At 44.1% G+C, this 24,348-nt stretch overlaps 1 protein-coding gene across 15 annotated transcripts in view; it reads right to left on the reverse strand.

The window, feature by feature from the left end:
- LOC139756297 (uncharacterized) overlaps window positions 1-24,348 on the reverse strand; it is a 185,963-nt gene that overhangs the window by 97,959 nt on the left and 63,656 nt on the right. For 5 of the 15 annotated variants that reach the window (XM_071675581.1, XM_071675568.1, XM_071675583.1 and 2 more), the window contains exons 1-2: window positions 11,210-11,346; window positions 3,026-3,313 (exon numbers count right to left, since the gene is read on the reverse strand). The gene's annotated coding sequence lies outside the window, so the exon portion shown is untranslated. Of the gene's footprint in view, window positions 1-3,025; window positions 3,314-9,830; window positions 9,864-11,209; window positions 11,375-23,208; window positions 24,227-24,348 lie in introns of those variants that run through there. The other 10 variants (XM_071675580.1, XM_071675567.1, XM_071675571.1 and 7 more) reach the window with 7 other exon arrangements.

Here is a 24,348-nt window from a genome sequence, read left to right on the forward strand (position 1 = left end):
GTGGGTTCTATAAGACTCGGGAATAATCTCTGGTATGTCTATACCTTACAAGAATGTTGAGACCTTAGAAATGTACACAGGCTAAGACTAACTTCCTCTACGGGCAAACGTTTTCTAAACTCAAAATATCCCGTCTGGGGCAAACGTTTCTGAATCTAAAATACCCATCTCGACGACCGTTTCTTACATCTAAAATGCAACGGGAAAACTCTTCTAAATCTAAAATATTTGTTATTAAAACGTCTGTTTAAAATATCAATCATGAGAAAACGTCTCTAAGACTAAAAAATCCCTCACGGAGAAAATGTTGCTAAATCTAAAATATCCATTAGGGAAAAATGTATAAATCTAAAAACGTCCGTCAAGGAAAAGCGTTTCTAAATCTAAATCAAAAGTTTTAGATGGCAGAATGAAAAAAAAGAAAAAATTCAGTAAAGAAGCATATCCAAATATAAAATATAAAAAGTAATAAGCTTAAAAGTAACGTCTTCTGATTTAAGTAACAAACCTTGAGTATCTAAGTAACCTCTTATGATGCAAGTAACATGCTATGATTAAAATAACACACAAGGTAACACACCTTGAGCTTTTAAGTAATAGTTCATGATGTAACAAACCTTGGGTATTTAAGTCACTTATTAAAATGCAAGTAACAAGCCTCGTGTATCAGACTAACTCATGATGTAAGTAACAAGCTTTGTGTATGTAAGTAACTTCTTATGATGTAAGCATTAAACCGTAAGCATATAAGTAACGTCTTACGGTCTACTTAAGACGTCTTAAGTATAAAGTATGAAGCCTGACTCAGCCCTGGGGAGGGGGAGGGGGGGGAGGGGGCGATGAATCACACTCACGGAGCGGTTGACAAGTTACACAAGCCAAGTGCCTTGAATGACTAAGGAAAAGTCCATCACTGGAACATTTACAGGTGTTGAAGGGAGGAGTTACGGAACATATACAAGTGCTACGGGGGTATTACAAAACATCTACAGGTGTTGAAAGGGGGGTTAAGGAACATATACAAGTGTTGAGGGGGTATTACAGAACATTTAAAGGGGTGCTGAGGGGGTGGTACGAGCATCTACAGGTGTTGAAGGGTTCAAAAACATCTACAGGTGTTGAAGGAATGTTACGGAACATTCGCAGGTGTTTACGGGGTGTTGCGAGTACCCACAGATGTTCTGGGAGTTAAAGGGCATTTACTGGTGATACGAGGGTGTTACGTGAAGTTAACGGGGATTGAGAGGGTGTGATGGAACAGTGACAGTTGTTGGGGCTTTAACTTACGAGTCATTTACAGGTGGTGTTGGGTTTTATTGAACATTACAGGTGTTGTGGGGTGTTACCGAACATTTACAGGTGTTGTAGGGTGTTACAAGACATTCACCGTTGTTGGAAACAGTTACTTACGAAACATTAACATGTGTTGAGGGGTTACGGAACATTCACAGGAGCTGAGGGTTGTTACTTAATGAACATTTGCGGGTGGTAAAGGAACCAAAGAACATTTACAGGCTAAGGAGTGTTAAGGAACATTCACAGGTGTTAAACAGGATGTTACGGTATATTTACTGGTTCTGAGCGATCATTTACGGAACCTTTACAGTTGAAGGGGTGTTGCTTAATGAACATTCCCAGGTGTGCTGAGGTGTTGAAGGGGTGTTACCGAACATTAAAGTGCTGAAGTATCACCCACGGAACATTAATTATTGATAGGGTGCTATGGAACATTTACATATCTGAAATGTCTTCATACAGACAAGTTTGTCTTACATAAACGATAACCTCTCTGGTTTCTTGAAGAATGGCCATTTAACTATCATTAACTATCGTTCCATCATTATTACTATTATTATCATTACAGTCATATCAAGAAGGCTCATAACTGACTTTTTTCTGTCAGGGTGGTCACATAAAACAAAACTGTCCAAAATGACACGATCTACTTTTCTTTTTATGGGTAAGGGTAACGAATATGGGTAAGGCTGGACATGAGCAACCCTGCCCTAACCTCATCACGTGACTCGTCATACAGATGTAAATACTGATTAGGTAAGACTTGTTCATAACGTCTACATAAGACCATATCCAGACGGACCTGAAGGGACCTCGACTACCGCTAGCTGGCCATACGATGGATCTGAGATGGTCGTTTAAGCCTTGACTTTTTACATTTATCTCATGTTTAGAGATGATGATGTGGATGCTGAGAAGTGAATAATGAACTACTTCGTATATCTAAACACCTTGAGCAAAACGGATTACGAACGACCACCTTAAGCATGAAGGTACGACCCTTAAGCACGGTGGAACGACCATTGTACAAGACGCTACGATCCACGAGCACCACAACGGTTAAGGGTCAGGTCGAAGACCAGGCCATCATACTCGAGGCCCTTACCATCGTGCTCCAGGGTCGTTTCGTTATACTCAAAAGACTTCATCGAGACGTACTTGGGTGTCGTACCGTCGTAGTCAAGTGGGTCGTGGCGTCGTGCTCAAGAGCCTGACACTCACTGGTTTGACCTGACGGTGTCGAAGCCAGCCAGCTGCCGCCAGGCTACCGCCGCCGACGCCAACAGTCCAGTACTTGCCACTACACTCGTGATAATGGAGATAAGCCCGTGAGATAGCGACCCAGTTAGACTGCTGACGGGGGAGATAAAAGGTCGTTGCGGTGAGTCACTGTTATACCTTGTTCATGTAACTGGTCGTCCTGGCGTGGGGTCGTATTCCTCACGCTTGTTGACAGTGTTACTGAGGAGGCCTTATGATTCATTCTAACCTCACAGCACAACGATACGACCCTCAGATCAAAGGTGAAGCCTTCATGCTCAATGGTCGTCCAGTCGTGTTGAAAGGTCGTGCCGTCATGCTCAGCACCGTCGTACTCAAAGGGTTACAAAAAAAAAATCTATATCTACGAAACAACTGAATCACACGCTCAAACTATTCTAAAGCACACAATACAGCTGTATTAACTACGACTACATTAGAAGACACGAGGAGAGACATCAACACTTACCACAACACTGTATCGTCCATCATATGTTCCTGGCCGACACTCGAGGAGGGAGGGAGGGAGGCTGTGTCGCCTACGTTAAGTTTGGGCGTCGTGGTGGCTCGGTGCTCATGGGCTAGGATATATGGGCCCCTTCCTCACCCTGCTAACTACTCATTCTTGTCTGCTGATGAATCACTTCTTCATGAGCACCAAGGATGAGTTTTACTCCTCTAGCTTCACTTTCTAGATTCTATGCTTATTTTCACTATAGGCATGAACTAAAATCTAACTCTAGGATCTATATCTATGCTGCAAAAATCAAGATGGGAAGCAATTAGCACTTGGGTCTTGTGACTTCTTTCACTACACACTTTTTGGTCAGGATTCACTTGCACTTTATCTAATGCACTTTTCACATGATAGTTAAAGATGTTGGCCATTAACAGAGTCAGTTTATATACAATTCATGAGTAATATGGGTACGAATGGCCAATTGCAAGATGCATAATGTCTACCGTCACAAGAATGTCAAGTTTCATCTTTCTGTTTTCGTTTCCCCATCACACAGTAAACCTCACAACACTATGAAGAAAATTACAAATACATACAGTGAAGCGTATGGCACATGATGGACAGTAAAATTAACGAAGAGCATTGTAATCCCTCTTAAGAAAAGCAACTATTACTAAAACAGAACTTCGATCACTAAACATTTCCTACACCTAACAACAAGGATATTAAGGATATAATCTTTTGGTCCCAAACTGCCTTTTCCGTCTAGAGTCAGGAGTCGAACAATGGACTCATTTGCACAAAACCACTCCCAAGCTGTCAGGTATAATGTATCGAAACCACAGCCGAGCCATATAGAATATTCCATAATTTACCTTGTCAAATCCATATATTATTGTCCAATCCACTGACAGCACGTCGCCTCCCATATATCACACTGAGTACCCAAGAGATGAGAATCTTGTGTGTGTGCCTGTATGTGAGGGGCACTATAGGAAAACACATCTTCTTGGGGAGGTTTCTATGACATTCATCGATCAGCAGTATGTCCAAAACTGTTAATTCAAAGTAAACCATCAAGAACATAAACCAGAAAAATAAAATCCGAATATTTCGGGTAACATTATTGAAAACGCTAAAGTGAAATATTTAACACGAACGAGTGGCCAGCAAAGTAACGTTAACATGGCGCTGCGTCATGGTAGAATTTAGTAATGAACGTAACACTGTTTCTTTCCAACGGTGGCCGGCTCTACCAGATTATCTCGCAACGCGTAACATGTCGAATTAAGTACTTTTGACTTGAATTTTCAGTTTCTGGTCAATACGTACCGCGGCTCAACTGGTGAAAAGTTTTTGCATCTTACAATTTAACAGATATATTAATCACTGCATTATGATATATATATATATATATATATATATATATATATATATATATATATATATATATATATATATATATATATATTACTCCGTCTTCCGCCTGCGAGAGTTTACACGGCAACCGAAAAGTCTCACTCCAAAGGAGTCCACTTCCAGGCTAGTGGAACTGGCAGTCTCTGAAAAGATGCCTTGCGTATCAGAATTTTTTTTTTTTTTGGGGGGGGTAGTCTTGGGGTCATTATATGTGTATAACGTTTCCGTCACAAATACCGTCATCGGCCAACTCCAAAAGGAGAGATAACAGCTTGGTTGGTTACGATAGCCGGGACTCATACCCGGACCCGTTGATTTAAAGCCAGTGAAACGAGCGCACCTAAATTATATATGTATATTAGTCAAACGTTATTATCAAAATTCAGTTGCATAAATCACTCGTTGCGAATGATTCAATCACCATTTCTTTCAATGAGTTAGAGTTACGTGCCGGGCGGTACTTGCACGTACCAAAGAATCACACAAGTATATAATCGTACCTGAACATGATAAATAAACACATGCTGGAGACTTAAGTAATGTACTTCATACAAAGATAAACTGTACATGTACATCCACTGGGAACACGAGAACAGTCAGATTTATTAGGCAACTGTTGTCAAGGAAGATCTCGACTGATATACACATTTGAGGATTCACCGCGAGCTAAAACCGTGGTTAAAATCCTACAGTAAAAGGATCAGAGTCCCCTGGCCTCGCTCACCCAGCGGGGAGTCGGTGGATTGGGTTGGCTCGTAAGGTCGTCTGGTCCGTCTTGCTCGGAACGACCTGTACGCAAAGAAATAGGCTGTCTAAACTTTCATGGTCGTAACGACATATTAGCAGAAGATTTGGTCGTCTGTACTGTCATGCTCGCAACTGGGTCGTTTGTGATGTCCTACTCGTAGTCTGCCGTTCAAACTGCTTGTGACGCCAGGTAACTGTTACGTCCGTCGGTGTCACGGGCAACACGACTGTAACTTTTGCTTGTCATTGAACCGCAAGATGGATTTCCTAACAATCCGGGTTAACTGTACAATGCTACATTATAGCTGACTTAAAAAATTAATTTCGTTACGAATCTTCTACATCTCTGAAGACATTTCAAACATTAAGCCTCCAACTGCTGTTACTTCATGGATACCACTTCATCAACACAAACCATTTCATATAAATGTACATAAACCTTATCATTTGACCCGTTCCTTCGTTAAATAGGAAAAAGTAAATTTCATAAGAGCGAGAAGCGGCAGCCGTAGCCCCTCCTCCCTCTGGCCATGTGGCGGGGCAGCAGCAGCAGTACCCGGGCGGCAGCGGCTCGTGTAGCATACCGCAAGACCCCAGTCATTGCTCATTACTCTCCTAAAGTCACTCCTTAAGTATTTCCTTGACCCAACCACAGACTTTTGGCGTTCATTATTTTTTTGATCTCACGAGGGATTTCTGATTTTTTCCATGTTCGCTTCGATGTTATAATAGATTCTTTGATTGAAACTTTTTTTTTCAATAAAAAAAAAAAATGAAGAGACATCAGAGTTCTGTGGGTGTCTGTAGACCTGACTCTTGCAAGGCAGGGAAGCTATAGGAAGAGGGAAAGACGAAACAGAATTCCATAACACGGGTGTTTAAAGAAAGGAGCAGCGACGTTCAAACTATTTTCCTCACGAATCTTCATCCTTGTATATCAAAAAATACTTCTACCCAAGCACCCTTGGACCTTCTATTTCTCTATAAAACCTCGACTGATCGCTTGTAACAGCTTTACCCTCAAGACCTCACAGAGTTTCAAAGGTATACATTTGACTATACTGTACATCTGTACATATATTCAAGCAACGAATAATAATAATAATAATAATAATAATAATAATACACACTGGGTGGTGACTGGCTAATTCGTTGTAAAGTACATAAAGCATACAATTCCCGCTGTCCCAGGCTACAGTCATTGCTCTCTCGCCGCTGGACTCACCGTTGAAATTCCCAATGATCCGCTTTCGGCTTGTTTACAACTTCTGTAAATCAGCGCACAACTTCATTCCTTGCTTCTGACATTACTTCTTGTTAGCGCACACACGCCTCGCTTAGGCCATGGTTCGTACAATATACAAAGTAACGAGACGGTGGAACACGAGCGTAAATCTCTCCTGATACATTACTGATACGACCATCATATCAGATTAATAGCTAGACTAAATGCGCTTCTTTAACCTTGTTTCGAAGTCATAAAAAAAATCTGACCTTTAATGATGTTGGGTATAAGTTAAAGTGAGTCGGTAACATGCTTAACCTTGCCTCTCTAACAGTTTACTGGTGTGCGTGCGCACGTTCGTGCTTCAAGCGCATCTTTTCCGAAAATGCCACATCAAAAAAACCGTGAAAACCTGTTTTTGGACAGCGATTTCCTTTTTTTCCCCCAGGATTCACATCCGCCAACGGACACAGTTTGGGTCACGCAATGCCTTATCTTTTTACTGATATGGATAAAAAGGACCAAATAAATTGTTTCATTTCACTAATCCTTATAATACAATACGTATTCACTAATCATTGTTATACCTATCATTAGTATGATACATGCTGCACAGAGGTGCTGCCCGGCCTTACAACACACCAACCTGCCCACCGTCAGCATACACAGGGATGCAGGTCCCAGCAGGGTTAACCTCTTTAGCACGTCGTGCTCAAAGGACGCCTCGGCGTCGCTGCTCAAGAAGTCGAAGTGATCTTTGACACACGACTTAAAATTAAGTTTCTTTCCTCGTGTTAAACGCCAGCTCTGTGTATGTAAGTATGCAAATGACCTTAACTTCCTCGTTTTTAATTATTAAGGAGTATAATGCTAGTGATTACGTCAGAGCCGGTGGTTAACAACCTAGCTTGTAACGCCTGAGTTTATCTTAGCAATTTTACAGTTGCTGAGCGCGAGGCAACCGCTCGTTGGCACCTGCTTCCCCATGGCAGCCAAATGGTCTTCAGTCACAAGCGGTTGGCAAGAGCCGTGTGTTGGGGCATCACTGCCCGATATATTTAGACCAACAGCCACATGCCGATAACGTGGGCAGAAACTGTGCATCTAACAAATTGCATACGTCGAACCAACTCATAATCATTTCTGGTTGACAGTGAGGCAAGTTCATCTACTCAAATTCCTAAAGATGAGAAAGGGTACTTGTGTACATGTTCATTTATACACTGAATTAAATCTAAATAGGAAAAAAAAAAAAAAAAAAAAATATATATATATATATATATATATATATATATATATATATATATATATATATATATATATATGTAAACATGTGTATCCACTAATACAGTGCAATGACGCATACGTAGACAAATTCTCCAACAGCAGGATTCGAACCGCCGCCATGTGTAGAAATTTGTATTGGCAATGCATATGTTCCCATTAGTAATTTGGTACTCTAGACAACCGTAGGATATAACAAACTAACCCACTAGTACAGCTTACAATTCTCCAGTTTCCATGAAGGAAAAATGGATGATCCCTAGGCAGCAACAGATAAGGCTCTTTAAACGGAGTGTGACCAGAGGCTGCCTGTGTGACGTTACCGACCGTTACTCGAGGTAGTTTCCTCGTGGCCGCTGGGAACTGACCGTTACTTACATCAGGCGGACGTCTCGTTAGCTCCCAGCGAGACCAATGCTCTCGGCCGCACCGCCATCATACCTCCAACTTGACTATATGGACACGGATGACAATGTCATTATCCACACAAGTTTAGTTACGTTCAACATGCTGCGTCACAAACCAGGTAGGTCGTGCCTCAGTCCTAATCATGGCCATTTTGAAAGGAAATTACGGCAAATGGACCGGGAACTTGTTTTGTAGCTTGTAAAACATTACAATTTGGCCGGCCGGTAAGTTAGGACGACAGGCTGACGATGCGATCAGTTAGTGTATTCTAACTTACCGCTTTCATGAACGGAAATGACATCCATAATTTTCAGCCTGATAATTCGTTCTTTTTTTTATGAATGTATTGTCGATCCACTAAAATAAATTTATCTACTGAATTAGTTTTTGATGGACATTTGCAGATATCGCTTTAACAAATAAAACAACATCGTGGTATAACTGTAAATAATTATACAATTCACAGTGAAGTTATTTCATAAGTGACCCTCGCCGGTTCCTTTGTATTTCCAACAATATTCAAGTTATGACAATGACTGACGGACTGACATTTCCGCACATTTTGCCGATTCAAAGTAAACTCACAAGAGAAGTGCATCACACCAGTACACGAGGTGCAGACTTCATGGATATATTAAACAGATTTTCTGAAAATCCCGTGGGTTAGCGAAGGCAGACATGCAAGGCAGACAAAGAGAGAGAGAGAGAGAGAGAGAGAGAGAGAGAGAGAGAGAGAGAGAGAGAGAGAGAGAGAGAGAGAGAGAGAGAGAGAGAGAGAGTACTAACTGACAATATCGTCATGGCGACCTCATAATCCGGCCTATATATAATATACTGGCGTATCGCCACACCAACGTGAGTCATCTGGCCTCATTACTGAACCCTCACAGTCAGCACATTCTCTTGCGGTTTTCAACAACAGTAGAAGACAAACATCACGAGAGTAACCGCTCCACTATCAATAAACTCATTTTCAATTGTCATCTTCACCGTATTGTTTTTTCCCATCTGTCTGTCACTACGAGCGTGAGGCATTGCTCATCTCATGATCACCACCAGCATTCCCTCACCTCGTGGGTCACTATCATGTATCATCACTGTGATTTTAATGTATTTTTTTTCCCTTAAACCTGCATTTCTCCACCGTCCAACACCACCTTCTATCACCATCAAATTTAGCGAATCATCCAGCACTTTTTATCCCTGGCATGGCGTCGTCTTCCATCTTTATTACTGTCACGTTCACTTTTTTCTTCTGTTCACTCGTAACCTCGCTCCTTCCAAGTTCCAGCTATTTCATATTACTCACCAAACTGTCTTACTTTCTTCATTTCCAGGTCTACAACACCAAGTCCACCTCACTCTAGTATTCTCACTTCCACCGATATACCGTCACTACCATACTTCACTTTTCCAAAATCCTTCTCCATGCGGCCTTTCTTTTCAGCCGACAGTTTTCGCGTCCGGCGCTTTACAAATCGTTTCAAGAATTTTCATTTATATCGGGTTCATCATTCATTAATCTACCACGTCATATATGTAATGAGTAAAATACAATCTACTGATTAACTGGAATATTTCCTCAGCAACATAAACAAGGACTGAGCGACTTCGTTCCGGCTAAACTACACCTCCCTCTCCCACAAACCCGACTTCCTCGCCACTTTCCCATCCTCTTCTTTTTCCATCAACCCTCCTTCCCTATGCCGCGTCCTCCTCTCCCTCCCTTACAGTCATGGGACTCGGGGTGAGCGCGACATCCTCTCCACTGACAGCCGTAGGGAACTTGAGAAGCACTTCCCGAGCCCGGGCGAGCGGCGGCGGCGGGACGGACTCAAGGTGAGTCAACTCGTAGCCAAGGTGAGACATCTCTTGGGAGAAGGTGAGGCAGACTTGGCACAGGTGTAACTACAGCACCAACAACATTAATAAGCGTAGATGTAACAGCGGCCATGGACGATGGCAGATAGCGGCGCAGAAGCAACAGCAAACTGCAGCAATTAACAGCAAATTGCAACTTCAACCAAAACAAATAGCAACACTGCAAAAGTACTATCAAATTACAACAATAACAGCATATTGCAACTGCAAAGGCAACTACAACTATAACAAGCAACTGATATAACGCACCAACCACTGCCAGGAACAATTAACATCATCCAAAAACAACATTAACATCAGTAACAACCTCAACAGGTGATTGGGGGGGGGGGGGACCTCTCCTCAAACTTCCAGGGATTCCGCCCGGACTTCCAAAAGTTACACACTGGTGAGCTAGGTCGAAACTGGAGGCCAGCGTGCCACGGCAACTGTAGCACCCACACATACGGTACACACAGCAAGTCACAGAAACAACTCCATAAGCCTCACGTCATAGAAAGTTACACTCGCCCTGTTCTCACAGCATAACTACGGGATTCACTGTCACAAAAAAATGGTCACAGTAACCTCAGCACGTTGCAGAAAGTTCCTACTGCCACAGCATGTTTAAGAAAGTTACCACATCAACGGCTGAAGTAGTGCAAGGAAGTTCCCGAAAGAGGAGCATCAGCCCCTTCAGTTTGGTAACATTAGACACTTAAAAGTTACAGTGGTCTTGCGAACCAGTTCCAGCAGCTCCACCAACTGCTATGGCAGACACAGCAACGGCTACGGGAACAGCAATCCCCAGCATACAATGGAAGAGGAGGTAACGCGGTAGCAAGTGACGGTAGGCCAGGTTAGTTAGTTCTCTCCCCACAGCATCCTGGCACACTTGCCCACACACGCCAACTTCCGCTGTGTGGGCTCCCCACCACCACAGCGCCACATCAACATTTTATGACCCTCACTCCACCCCAGCCAGGGACCTCAACTCCCCCGCCACAATGAATCACACCGCATAATTCTCCCAAGCCACATTCTTCCCGCTACCACATCACTTTTAAAAACACTGGCCCGACAATAAATAAATATTTAACTTGTGATACTATTATATTCATCTCGTGAACCACGCTTGTATCTTATTTCCAATGTCGTTTAACTTTAATTCATCACTTGGGATAACAATCCACTGCTGCATCACTGGCGAAAGAACTCGTTCAGTCCGCACAAAATCCTCACAAACATACACTTGGAAAAAAAAAAAAAAACCTGGCGAGCGACGACGCACGTCCTCCCACTACCGCAGTCTCCCCGACACTGGCTGGCTGGCTGGCTGGCCGGGCCGGCGAGTGGGTCCTTGGAGTCAGCCTTCGTGCGGGGCCCAGGTGAGCCGCCCGCTACCTAGCCCGCCCGCCCGCCCGCCCGGGCCACGCAACCTGAGCAGGTGACACCCTTACCAACCCTCGTTATTCTACCCGTGGCTCACCCCTGCCCACATCCATGGCTCACCCCTGCCCACATATCCATGGCTTAGTCACCCCGGCCTCAACCTGCTCAGAGCCATGGCTCGCCCCTATCTCACCCTGCACTCACACATCCATGGCTCACCCCTACCTAATCCTGCCCACACATCCATGGTTTCCAGTCACCCCTGCCTCAACCTGCCCAGAGCCATGACTCATCCCTACATCACCCTGCCCACACATCCGAGGCTCACCCTGCTCAGAGTCTTGGCTCACCCCGACTTCACCCTGCCCACACATCCACGGCTCACCCTGCTCAGAGTCTTGGCTCATCCTTACTTCACTATGCCCACACATCCCTGCCTCACCCCTACCTTACCATGCCCACACATCTATGGCTCACCCCTGCTTCAACCTGCCCAAAAAATCCATTCCTCGCCCCAGCTTCACGTTGCACACACATAATAGCTCATCCTTGCCTCATCCTGCCCACACATCCATGGCTCATCCTGCCCATACATCCATACCTCTCCCGTGGGCCAGTTTCCCCACAGTTCCACAGATCAACCCTGCCCACACAGATATATCTCCGCTGCTGCTGTCTCGTACCTACACTCCGACCATCATACACCAAAGTAATGGATCACGTACTGTGTGAGTTGCTATCGACAGGGCAGATGTTAATATCCTTCTCTAGTTCAAACCCTCGAGCATGACGGTACGACCCTTAGCCTAATGGCGGGACTCTGGACTCGATTCATAGATTTAAAACCAGGTTAACCATATGCAAAGGTCGCACCGTCGTGCTCAAAGGATTAGAATAAAAATAAACGTATCTCAAGTTGCATTTATCTTTTATATCATCTTAATGAAAAATCTTTTCTATCTAATACCGTCCAAGATCATTAACCCCCAGGCCCTCCCCCCTTTTTATCTATCAAGGCTCAAGTTCATTTATAGGCAAACACTCGAGGCGAAACGAAAATAATTAAAACTTTTTGGAAATCAAGGAAGGTGAAGCTGGCAGTGCAAGCAAAGAGGGTATTTTAGTAAATAGTGGAATTTACTGATAATGTCAACAAGGAGTTATTTCTGGAAAGAGTGGAATATTTCTGACTCGGTGAATATACACTTGTTCCTTCTTTAACCTTCGTCGTGTCCGATCCACACACACACACTGGCTACATGTGCCTCATCCCCTTTCCCCCCCAAATACACGCATAAATCACGACCTTCTCAACCTTCCCTCATACAGATATACGACCCCCTAGCCAGCTGGTCCAGCGAGCCACGGGAGGGAGCCGACAGTGTACGGCGGCGGGGTTGAGCGGGTGATTGTGTGGGCAGTAGTTAACGGGTGGTCCGCTAGGGTTGGTGCTGACGCCACCGTATATATTGGTTGGGCCAGGTCCCGCCAGCGGAGGATGCCAAGAGCATGGTGCTTGCCCACACACACACACTACCCACCCCAACCACCACCCACCTAACCATCCTGACTGCCCCCAGATATATTAGTGGTAATCTCTTGTGACCGCTCGTCAAAAAGACAGGTAAGTAACACCAGTTATAAACTACTTCCACGGGAAATGAATCGTCTTCTACCCGTGTTCGAAGAAAATATAAATACAAATTCATAAAATGCTAACACCAGCAAAGTTGTGTCGATGGAGAAAAAATGCAATCTACAAAATTAGTTTACAAACAACAAGGAATACCACCTGAAGAGCTACAGACATAAATTCCTGGAAGGAATCTTCTCACAATGTCTGCAAAAACACAGACATACATTGTGCGAGAGCTACAACGACCCCGCCGCTCTCGACAGCCCACCAAAGAGCGTAAACAATCAACACGGCGTCGCCATCTTGCTGTACAATGGACAAAACTAATCTTTCTCGCCTCAGTGAGGCGGTATCAGAAGCAAGGGTCATATCATACACATCCACTCACTAGCTGTCATGTATAACGTAATGAAACACATGCCCATCACCTACAGCCAAGCCCCACAGACTATTCCATGGTTCTCATACCCCATGGTTCATTCTAATGACAGTACGTTGCCCCATCCCCCATATGCCACATCGACTCAATTTATTCTATCCTGTGCACGCCTCTCAATCTTCTTAATGTTCAGGCATAATCAAAACATTCCTTTCTCATCCCCTTGTTGCACCTCACTATTGCCTTCTTTCTTTGACATTCACTCTGAAATTTCTCCTCTCACACACTTTCCCAAATTCTGCCACCAGCTTCTGCAGTATTTCTCCGGAGACTACAACTGGAACAGAGTCATCTGCAAACAGCAACTAATTCGCCTCCCGCACCTCCATATCCTACTGCAGATCTCTCCCTCGCTGTAATACCCTTGCTTTTAACTCCAGTTCTCCCAGTCCCAGTACAGATAGTATTGGTAGACACAGTCACTAGTAGCAGCACCAGCTGACAGTGAAGGCAGGTGGTGGGGACTGAGGAAGCCACCACTGATAAGAGAGATTGGAAGAAATCTAAATACACGTGACTCAGCCGAGAGCTTCCAGAGCGGACTCGGCCAACCGGATGTTCGGATAACTGAAGAGCCAGTTAGCTTAACGCTCGGACAACTGAAGAACCAGTCAGTCGAATGTTTGGATAACTGAAGACAACTAGCTGAATATTCGGATAACTAGAGCCAGTTTGCTGAATATTCGGATAACCGAAAAGCCAATTTACTAAATGTTCGAATAAGTGGACAGCCGGCTGACTGAAGCTTCATCGGGTAAATTAATCATGTAACTGCATATTAACATGATTGGTTACTCGATGAACCGGATAACCCGTCATCTGGTTTAGGCTTATTAGAAAAATTAAACGAGAGGATATTCAGCTGATTGATTAAGCCGACTGCAAAATCAGACACGATTACTGTTAAAAGTTTAAATGTGACTTAAATATCCTGATGAATCTATTTACTGCTCATCGTTGGTTGGTAAATTGGGCAGTTTATTTACTCATGTGCATCAACCACCTGGTTAACGTCAGATTGCTTATCAATGGCCCATAGTTAACCTAAATTCTCAAGTAATTACATATTCAGTTAACCTTGCGCTTTGCGAGAGGCTCAATCAAACCAGCACTCAATTACCCCGGCTTTCCGTGAACAAAACACTCGCCTAGCCAGGAACTCCCTCAACCAGACATACACTCAACCAGGCCCTCTCTCAACCAGCTACATACTCAGCCAGGAACTCCCTCAACCAGGCCCTCTCTCAACCAGATACATACTCAGCCAGGCACTCTCTTAACCAGACATACACTCAACCAAACCCTCTCTCAACCAGATACATACTCGGCCAGGCACTCTCTTAACCAGACACACACTTAACCAGGCCCTCCCTAAACAAAAAGCACTCCTTTAACCCATCGATCACTGATCCACAACGATGCGTACGCAGGGAATCACAGCCTAATGACCAGTACACACAACACTCTCCTTACCCAGGCACTCATTCCTACGGACATTCTCGGAAACTCCACCAACGGCCGCTTTACTAACTAATTACCCCTCAAAATTCCTCTGCCAGCAAACTCATTCCCCGCAGCAGTGAGTGAGGTATCCGGACAATCCTAGCTAAACCGGACACCATTAGGTTATCAGCACCGACTTCGTTAGCGCCAGGGAGTGGACCCAGTAGACGCATCCGGACGATAGCCGTGCAGATACACCAACCAGGCTCCGTTTTCTTTCGCGATAAATAAATCGCGTTAGCTAACATGTAGTTTTCTCTCAGTTTAATCCGCAGTCAAAATATACTTGATGTTTCTTTACGGATCATATATATATATTATATATATATATATATATATATATATATATATATATATATATATATATATATATATATATATATATATATATATATATATATATATTTCTTTTCTCATAATATTCGCCATTTCCCGCGTTAGCGAGGTAGCGTTAAGAACAGAGGACTGGGCCTCAGAGGGAATATCCTCACCTGGCCCCCTTCTCTGTTCCTTCTTTTGGAAAACTAAAGAAAAAAAAAACGAGAGGGGAGAATTTCTAGCCAACCGCTCCCTCCCCTTTTATATTCCTATGAGTCCACGGGGAAAATGAAACACAAGTTTCCAAATGCACTTTCGTATAATAATCACGTCATCAGGGAGACACAAGAGAGAATTGTAAGTCAGTAGATATACAACGAAGAGACGTAGCTAGGACGCCATTTCGTAAACATGCGATTGTCCAAGGCAAACAACGAGCGTATCATAAACTTATCATGTGGACAAGAAGGTGAATTGTTTACAAATTTTATCAACAATAAAGTTATCCAATTTGTATAGACCTTCACTAATATCCAGATTATTAATAGTCTCCTTTCCAATACATATGTATATAAATAAACACATAGACCTTCAATAATATTAAGATTATTAGTCGTCTCTTTTCCAATACAGATGTATATATATATATAAACACCCACACACGCACATATACATTATAACGTATACATACATATATACACATGTACATATTCATACTTGCTACCTTCATCCATTCCCGTCGCCACCCCGCCACACATGAAATAGGACCCCCCCCCCCCCCGCGAGGTAGCGCAAGGAAAAGACAAAAAAAGGCCACATTCGTTCACAGTCTCTAGCTGCCATGTGTAATGCACCGAAACCACAGCTCCCTTTCCACATATCTCTCTATATTTATTTTTAGCATTATACTTTGTCGCTGTCTCCCTCGTTAGCGAGGTAGCGCAAGGAAACAGACGAAAGAATATATATATATATATATATATATATATATATATATATATATATATATATATATATATATATATATATATATATATATATATGCAGGAGGGTAAAAGGCGTGCAAGGGATAGAGTGAACTGGAACGATGAGATATACTCGGGTCGACGTGCTGTCAATGGACAGAAACAGAACATGTGAAGAGTCCGGCGTAAGCCATGCAAAAGGAGTCCGAGGCTTGGTTATGGAGAGAGTCTGTGGTTTCAGTGTATTACATATGACAGCTAGAAAATGGATGTCAGCGAATGTGGCCTTTCTACGTCGGTTCCTGGCGCTACCTAGTTAACGCGGGAAAGGGATATCAAATAAAAATATAAATAAATAAAGTCTATAAGTGTAGCACCCATGGAACTAGAGGTGTCCAATATCATGCAATAATTTAACTGTACAGGAATTATGGCGTTATGTACATCAATGTTAGAGTACAGAAGTTCGGATATACAACAGCTGTACACAAAGAGGTTCAGATGTAATCAGCTCTGGTGTACAGATGTTCGGCAGTACAGCAGCCATGGATACGGATCAACGGCACAGCGGTATGATCACATGAGCTCGTGTACAACACTTGTTCACACGAATTCATGTGTACATCTAAATAAAAAAAAGTTTAGATTTCACTAAGTGCACCGTACATGATTATGTGTACGTTAGTTTGTGTACATGGCATGTGTACAGCAGTTCAGGAACACAGCAGCAGACATGTACGAGTTCAAGATGCACAGTATGGGATCAATGGTTCAGGTTGTACAGGTATCTGGAGTACAAACGTGCACTATGTCATGTGCACCCGGGAGTGAGGTGTACAACACGCCATGTGTACAGAGTGAGGCGTGCACCACTTCAGGTGTATAGAGTGAAGTGTACACCATGTCATGTGTACAGAGTGAGGCGTGCACCACGTCAGGTGTACACCATGTCGTGTATAATGAGGCGTACACCACGTCAGGTGTACAGAGTGAGGCACGCTGCCCTTATCTTATCATGGCGTCCAACACGACCAACCATCAGCAGGCAGGGCGGGAACAAGCAGTACAGTCCATGTGTACACGTGAGTCATGTCTGCCTTCCTTCAGTGGAATTATAACGGCCGCTCTGCTGAGTGGGCCAGTTCTTGGGTGAGGGTGAGGAGGAGGAGTAGGGGGGGGGGGGAGTTCTGAGTGGGGGAGTCCGTGGGTGAGGCGGTACTGAGTGTGGAAGGGAGAGTCTGTGGGTGAGGGAGGTGTTGACTAGGGGTCTGTGTGGGGGTGAAGGAGTGGGTACGAGGCAGGGAAGGCAGGTTATTATGTTGTGGGGTTGTGGGGGGATATACAAGTAAGGTAAATGAAATGTAGGTATGGTAGGGTAAGTGCACGTAAGGTAAGGGAAATGTAGATAAGGTAAGGGAAGTGAAGGTATGGTTAGGTGAGTGTAGTAAAATAAGGTAAGTGTAGGCATGGTTGGATAAATGTCTGTAAGGTAGGGTAAATGTAGGTACGTAAAGTAAGCGTAGGTACCTTAAGTGTAAGTAAGGTAAAGAAGTGTGGGTAAGGGAAGCGTAGGAATGTTAAGGTAAGTGTAGGTAAGGTAAGGGGCAGTGTATGCAGGGGAGTGAGGCTGCAGGTGTTGCCAGAAACAAGTCCATCCGGGTCGTCCACACCACAGCAGTGGCTGACGTCACCAGCTGGTGATGTGCGCCTGCCCACGGCACTCACGTCCCACGTCCCCTCTCCTCTTAGTGTACAGAAAAAATAAAACAAAAAAAAAAAATAAGCTTGTTACGTCATCAACAAGTTTAAAAGCTAATGGTAAAAAAGGGATAAATAAGGTGACACGATGAGCGCATTAAAAAAAAAAAAAAAAAAAAACAGACTGCTAGTTCAAGAAGAGAGAACGAATGATAAGATTAACACGTCTTGTGAAGGATCTCACTGCGACCTTTGGGGAAAACCTCGGGAAGAAACTGAGAGATGGTTCGAGCAGGTGGGGGTTATCAAGGAATCGAGGGTCTGAACACAGAAAACGAGCAAATGAACACCTACAAACGTGTACACACTTGGGTATAAAAGTGTAGGTACACCTGGTGTGTGTGTGTGTGACACCCACTACGTCTCGCCTGCAGGGATAGGTCAGCTGGGTACCTGACATCATATGTTGTTGTGTGCAGAGTACAGACTTACCCACCCCACCCTCACCCTCCCATTGATTGGCCCCGACCTCAACCCTTGGGTTTAACCCCAGGATGAAAGAAGCTGAGACGGGGCGAACCCGGCTCTTAGCAGTAGTATGACGCAGGATGAACGAGGCTGTAACTAGCCGGACCTGCTGCATTGGGTATATATACATACCACTTATACATATCACAAGTATTAGTCGAGTGCAATCAACGCTAGCGTTAGGAATTGGTAGTTAATGTATAACAATCACCACTGGCAACATCGCTTGCCAGTTCCATCATAATCAGTGGTACGCGTGTGGTACTCCACTCCACTGGACTCTCAACACGACCTTGTCTCTAAGTTACCAGTGAGTCTGATCCACTCGTCCAGTATTTCCCCATCTTCCATCAACAAATTACAATATACGAACACTGAATGACTTACATGGGAATCATAACATACACTAATGTAATAAAAAGTGAACAAAAATTAATTGGCGTTTATATTTCTTCTTTCCGTTACTTTTAAGGCCAGATATGTGACGCGACTTACATAAGTTAAAGTGACATTTATTGTGTTTAAATCTACAGGAATGTATGGTCGGCGGGCCCGTATTACCTCGGAGGTCAACCGACCTTAAGGGTTGCCATAATATACCCAGGGAGACAGGATCTTTTTACCAGCTTTATTTATTCATTTGGTCGTCTGTCCACACTGCTAAATGCCACTTGTGGGCTACGAGGAGAGAGTTTTACACTCGTGTTGCCCCGTCTCTTAACCTAAGCCAGGTGCCCATTTATCCACCAGCCCCAAGGGAAGGATGAACACCTGCGTTGGGTGTTGGCTGACTGCCACTCCCAGGATTCGAACCCATGATCAGTAACAGTAACCACGACGCCACAGGAGCCCATCTTGCGTGCGAGTCTGCGTGTGGAAAAGAGGATAAGCGTTGATTTTAAGGGCCTGGTGAAAGAAAAGGGTGGAGTACCCCTAGTGTCACGTCCGGCCACCACGTCTCGGTACCAGCGGAGCCCATATGGTGAACCAACGACAGATCACGGTGGGAGGCTCACTGCAGCTGGTGTATCAGCTGATCAGTCAGTCAGCTGTATCACGAGAACAGCTGACCAGAATTGGTTAAGTCGACGTGCCGGTGTGAGGAGCAGGGCGCGTCACCAACGGGAGTAGAAGCGATTAAGAGGACGGGATTCTGTGCTTGGGAGGAGATAAACTGCCTCAACACGGTGCAAGCCTGGAGGGCAAAACTTAACCAGGGAGGAGGTTCGGTACGTGGTAGTGACGACACAGGGTCATAAACAGGAACGATACACGAGTTGAAAACTGAGATTAATAATCTTAGGTGAACGGCATATATATATATATATATATATATATATATATATATATATATATATATATATATATATATATATATATATATATATATATATGAAGTACAACAGACGAGTGAACTATGTTACAAAGTAGTAGCTGGCTGCCGTGTTAAGGGAACACCAAGAGAATGATGAAGTATATATATATATATATATATATATATATATATATATATATATATATATATATATAGAGTGTACTACTACTACTACTACTACCACTAACAATAATAATAAAATAACAACAACAACAACAACAACAATAACAACAACAACAACAACAACAACAACAATAATACTACTACTAATAATAATAATAATAATAATAATAATAATAATACAGAACGGTTTACTGAATTATGGCAGCCGCTCGGCTAAAAATACGCCAGTACGTGTTGGATGAAGACGTCGACGTCAGGTGGGGGACTCGTCGTACGGTGGCCGGTGAATAATGATGAAGCGGCATCAGTATGGACGAGGGCCTTCACTTCATGGCACTTGACATGACTTCAGATTAAGATGAATACAGCAGGTGGCTGCCTGCCTGGCGAACACTGTCTGCTTGCAGCCCACCTCTTGTCAAGCAGGACGGGCCTGCACACACACACACACACACACTGATGCCTCTGTCGTGCTGTGCTCCATGACATATACATTCTCTGTCATTAGGATCATGTAAAAAAAAATTTAGCGTATGTTTATTCTATGTGATATTCATACTCCTCTTCGAGTGACAGGGAGTAATGTTGGTGTCCAGCTCCTTAATGAAAAATAAATAAATATATATATATATATATATATATATATATATATATATATATATATATATATATATATATATATATATATATATATATATATATATATATATATATATATATATATATATATATATATAATCACAACATTCCTTCAGCCGATCAAAACAAATCTGAGAACACAGCATGTAAATTCTGTTTCACCTCCGGCCTCGTTGCACATTACGTCTTTCGAATTATAAATTTTCTTCTCACAAGTATGTGTCTGAGTAACATTCCTACTCACCTCATCACTAGTAGAAGTGTTGATGGGGAAACAGTCATTCTTAGGTTTGGTGTGCGATATCATTACTGCTGCATCTCCATCCTGATCTGCCGTGGTCACAGAACACTACCTGCCGGTCACAGAACACACCTGCCGGTCACAGAACACACCTGTAGGCCACAGAACACACCTGCAGGCCACAGAACACACCTGCAGCACAACAGGTCACATCGCTCTCTGGTGTCATGTGACGAGCAATACGTGGGCTTAGATGCTGTTACATCCAGCAATACCTCAAGTCTGCACGTCTTTATCCATCTTTATCACTGACGTGTTGGTCTTCACCCAACCATGCCTGTGACGTGCAGGTTTTCATCCACCTTAGTCTGTAAGTGATGTGTATGTGTTCATCCACCTACATCAGAGACGTGTAGGTTTTCATCCACCTGTAAGTGACGTGCGCTCATCCATCTGTAACAGTGACGTGGTCTTCATTGTTGTTTATGTTTCACTATTCACGAAATCAAGGAAGCTATTTGCTGGATGATACCGAGGCTGGTGGATGATAATGAGGAAGGTGGATAACACTATCAGGCCTCATTCTACCGTTGTTTGTGAAGAGAACCTATAATCACCTAGCTGTACGGGTGGAGGGAGTTGTACACTCGTGAGGGCCCATCTCTTGAGCGTTTTCTACTATCACACAACACCTTAAATTCATTTAAGCTGAGTGTGTGTAGCTTAGTAGGTAAGTAGGTCTTCCAGGTGGATGAGGGGTATGAAGACCAAGAGTGGTGGTCTGTGGGCGTGTGAAGGGTGACCATATAGGCCCCTCCTGCCGCTGCTGGCACGGGGTCTGCCGGGCTAAATCTGCCGGAGTTTTGTGGCCCAGATGTTGGCAGGGGGAGCCCCTCGCCATCATCACCTGCTCCAGCTGCCCACCACCAGGTTATTATGAGCAGTGACCCCTTCCCACCTGCCCTGGCTCCTGACCCCGGGTCATGACGTGTTCTCATGGCCACCAACACTGGTTGGTTAGCCAGTGCTGGTTGGTTGGTAGCATCGGTACCTCATATACCGGCATAAACACCTGCACATCCTCCCACTCACTCACCACAGGTGATCACTACACACACACACCTCTACCAATACGCAGCCTATCTTTCTACACACACACACACACACACACACACACACACACACACATATATGCGCTCGACCCTGGGTGACCCGTGAATGCGTTACGGTCAGGAACACTAGTCCCTACACTAAGGTACATCCATCAGGGTCTCTTAAGTTTCAAGGGAGTCATGATGTCCTTACAGGCAACGGGTAACACACGACAGTGTACAGCACAGTGCGCCAGCGTTGCCAGTCGTGTAATCTTATGAAAAACGATGGCACATTCTCGTGTTATTTACGCTGGAAGTTTCTTATACCCACGCCAGCCACTGACTGCTTCCTAGTCTCGAGATCAAGCGAATGAAAAGATGATAGAATAACTGATAAGAACTCGATATGTTCGACTGCACATTCTCCAAGTCCTGATGATGAACTAAAGGAGAATATGATCAATAATCAGGACATAAACAGTATATTTCTACACGCTCCCCTTTCACACCCTAATTTCATTCCACCATAATGAATGGTATGCAAATGATCTGTAAGCAGAAACAATCTTGGTAGAGTCCATGCGAGAGATGAAGACGCAGGGCGGGAGCCGTCCTCACCTCTGTACCAGCTAATACCCTTCAAGCGTCTGACCCATCCCATTCCAGTGGGACTGGGGTTAATAGTAACAGCAAATTGGGACAATGATCCGTGTTCACTGCTGTATCTGGGGCGATAGTGGCCACTTCCAGTCACTGCTTCATCCCTACTGTGTGGCTCAGTGCCAATAACTGACACCTAACTAATGGGGCCACTAACAATCACTGTCGCCTCCCTAAACTGGCCATTACCAAATCACCGCTTCTTCCTAGAGTGGCCACTATTAACCGAAGCCATTATCCCAATACTTCTACGACCAATCTCTGCCACTTACCTAATATACCCACTACCAATCAATGCCACTCCCCCACTACCACTTCCTTATACAACCTGGCTAACATTGGTCCCTCTTGCCACGAACCATTTATAACCTCCTTGATCAGTGTAATAAAGGTATACGATCTAATTCATCTTCAAGATGTGAGACTAATTCCTGGTGTACTAATCCAACACACAAGTCATTTGACTAATGCACCAGAGGCCACTGTAGTGTACATAATCCCCTGCCAATGGTAAGAAAAAAATCTCAATGAACTTGCTCTGCGCCAATCGGGCTGCGCCATTCGTTCACATAATAATAATAATAATAATAATAATAATAATAATAATAATAATAATAAAGAATAATTCCAGCACTCACCTGTCAAGCCGAAGGAAGACCATGAGGGTTCCGCCATGATTTGGCGGAGGGATGGCCACCTGGGATCCCCTGGGATCACTTGGAACACCTGGGATCACTTGGGACACCTGAGATCAACTGGGACCATTTAGATCACCTGGGACACCAGAGCTCACCTGGGAGACTTGGGGTCACCTGAGATCGCCTGGGATACCTGAGATCAACTGGGACACTCGGGATCACTTGGAATATCTGGGATCACCCGTGGTCACCTGGGACACCTGAAATCACCTGGGATCACTTGGTACACCTGGGATCACTTGGTACACCTGGGATCACCTGGTACACCTAGGATCCCTTGGTATACCTGGCATCATTTGGTACACCTGGAATTCCCAGGGCACCTGGGATCATCTGGGACACTTGAGATCAACCGAGACCACCTGGCACCACCAAGGATCACCTGGGGCCAAATGAGATCAACTGTGATCACCTGGGGCCAAGTGAGATCAACCTGTGATCACCTGGGGCCAAGTGAGATCAACCTGTGATCACCTGGGGCCAAGTGAGATCAACCTGTGATCACCTGGGGCCAAGTAAGATCAACTGTGATCACCTGGGAATAACTGTGGTCACCTATGATCACCTAGTGGTCCCCTGGGACCACTTAAGATCACCAGGGGCCTCCCGTGACCAGATGCGATCACCTCGGATCACCTAGGCTCAACAAGAACCACCTAAGACCACCTGGGATCAATAGCAAGGACCACCTGGGACAGTCTGGTGTCAAGGAAGACCATGTGGGACCACTTGGGATCGCTTGGTATCAGTGAAGACCATCTGGGACCACCTGGGATCGCATGGGATCAGTGAAGACCATCTGGAACCAGCTGGGATCGCCTAGTATCCGTGAAGACCATCTGGAACCAGCTGGGATTAGTGAAGATCATCTGGAACCAGCTGGTATCGCCTGGTATCAGTGAAGACCATCTGGGACCAGCTAGGACTGCTGCAGGTGTGCCGGGTCACTCCAGCATACCTGGAGTTGAGAGAGATAAAGGGGAAAAAGTTAAACTCTATATCCCATATGATGTGATTCACTATAATCTTAATATATAAACAAAGTACATAATTTATATTCAATCACTGATATTCAACAGG

Source organism: Panulirus ornatus, chromosome 21 (assembly GCF_036320965.1).
Source record: "Panulirus ornatus isolate Po-2019 chromosome 21, ASM3632096v1, whole genome shotgun sequence".
NCBI classification, from domain to species: domain Eukaryota; kingdom Metazoa; phylum Arthropoda; class Malacostraca; order Decapoda; family Palinuridae; genus Panulirus; species Panulirus ornatus.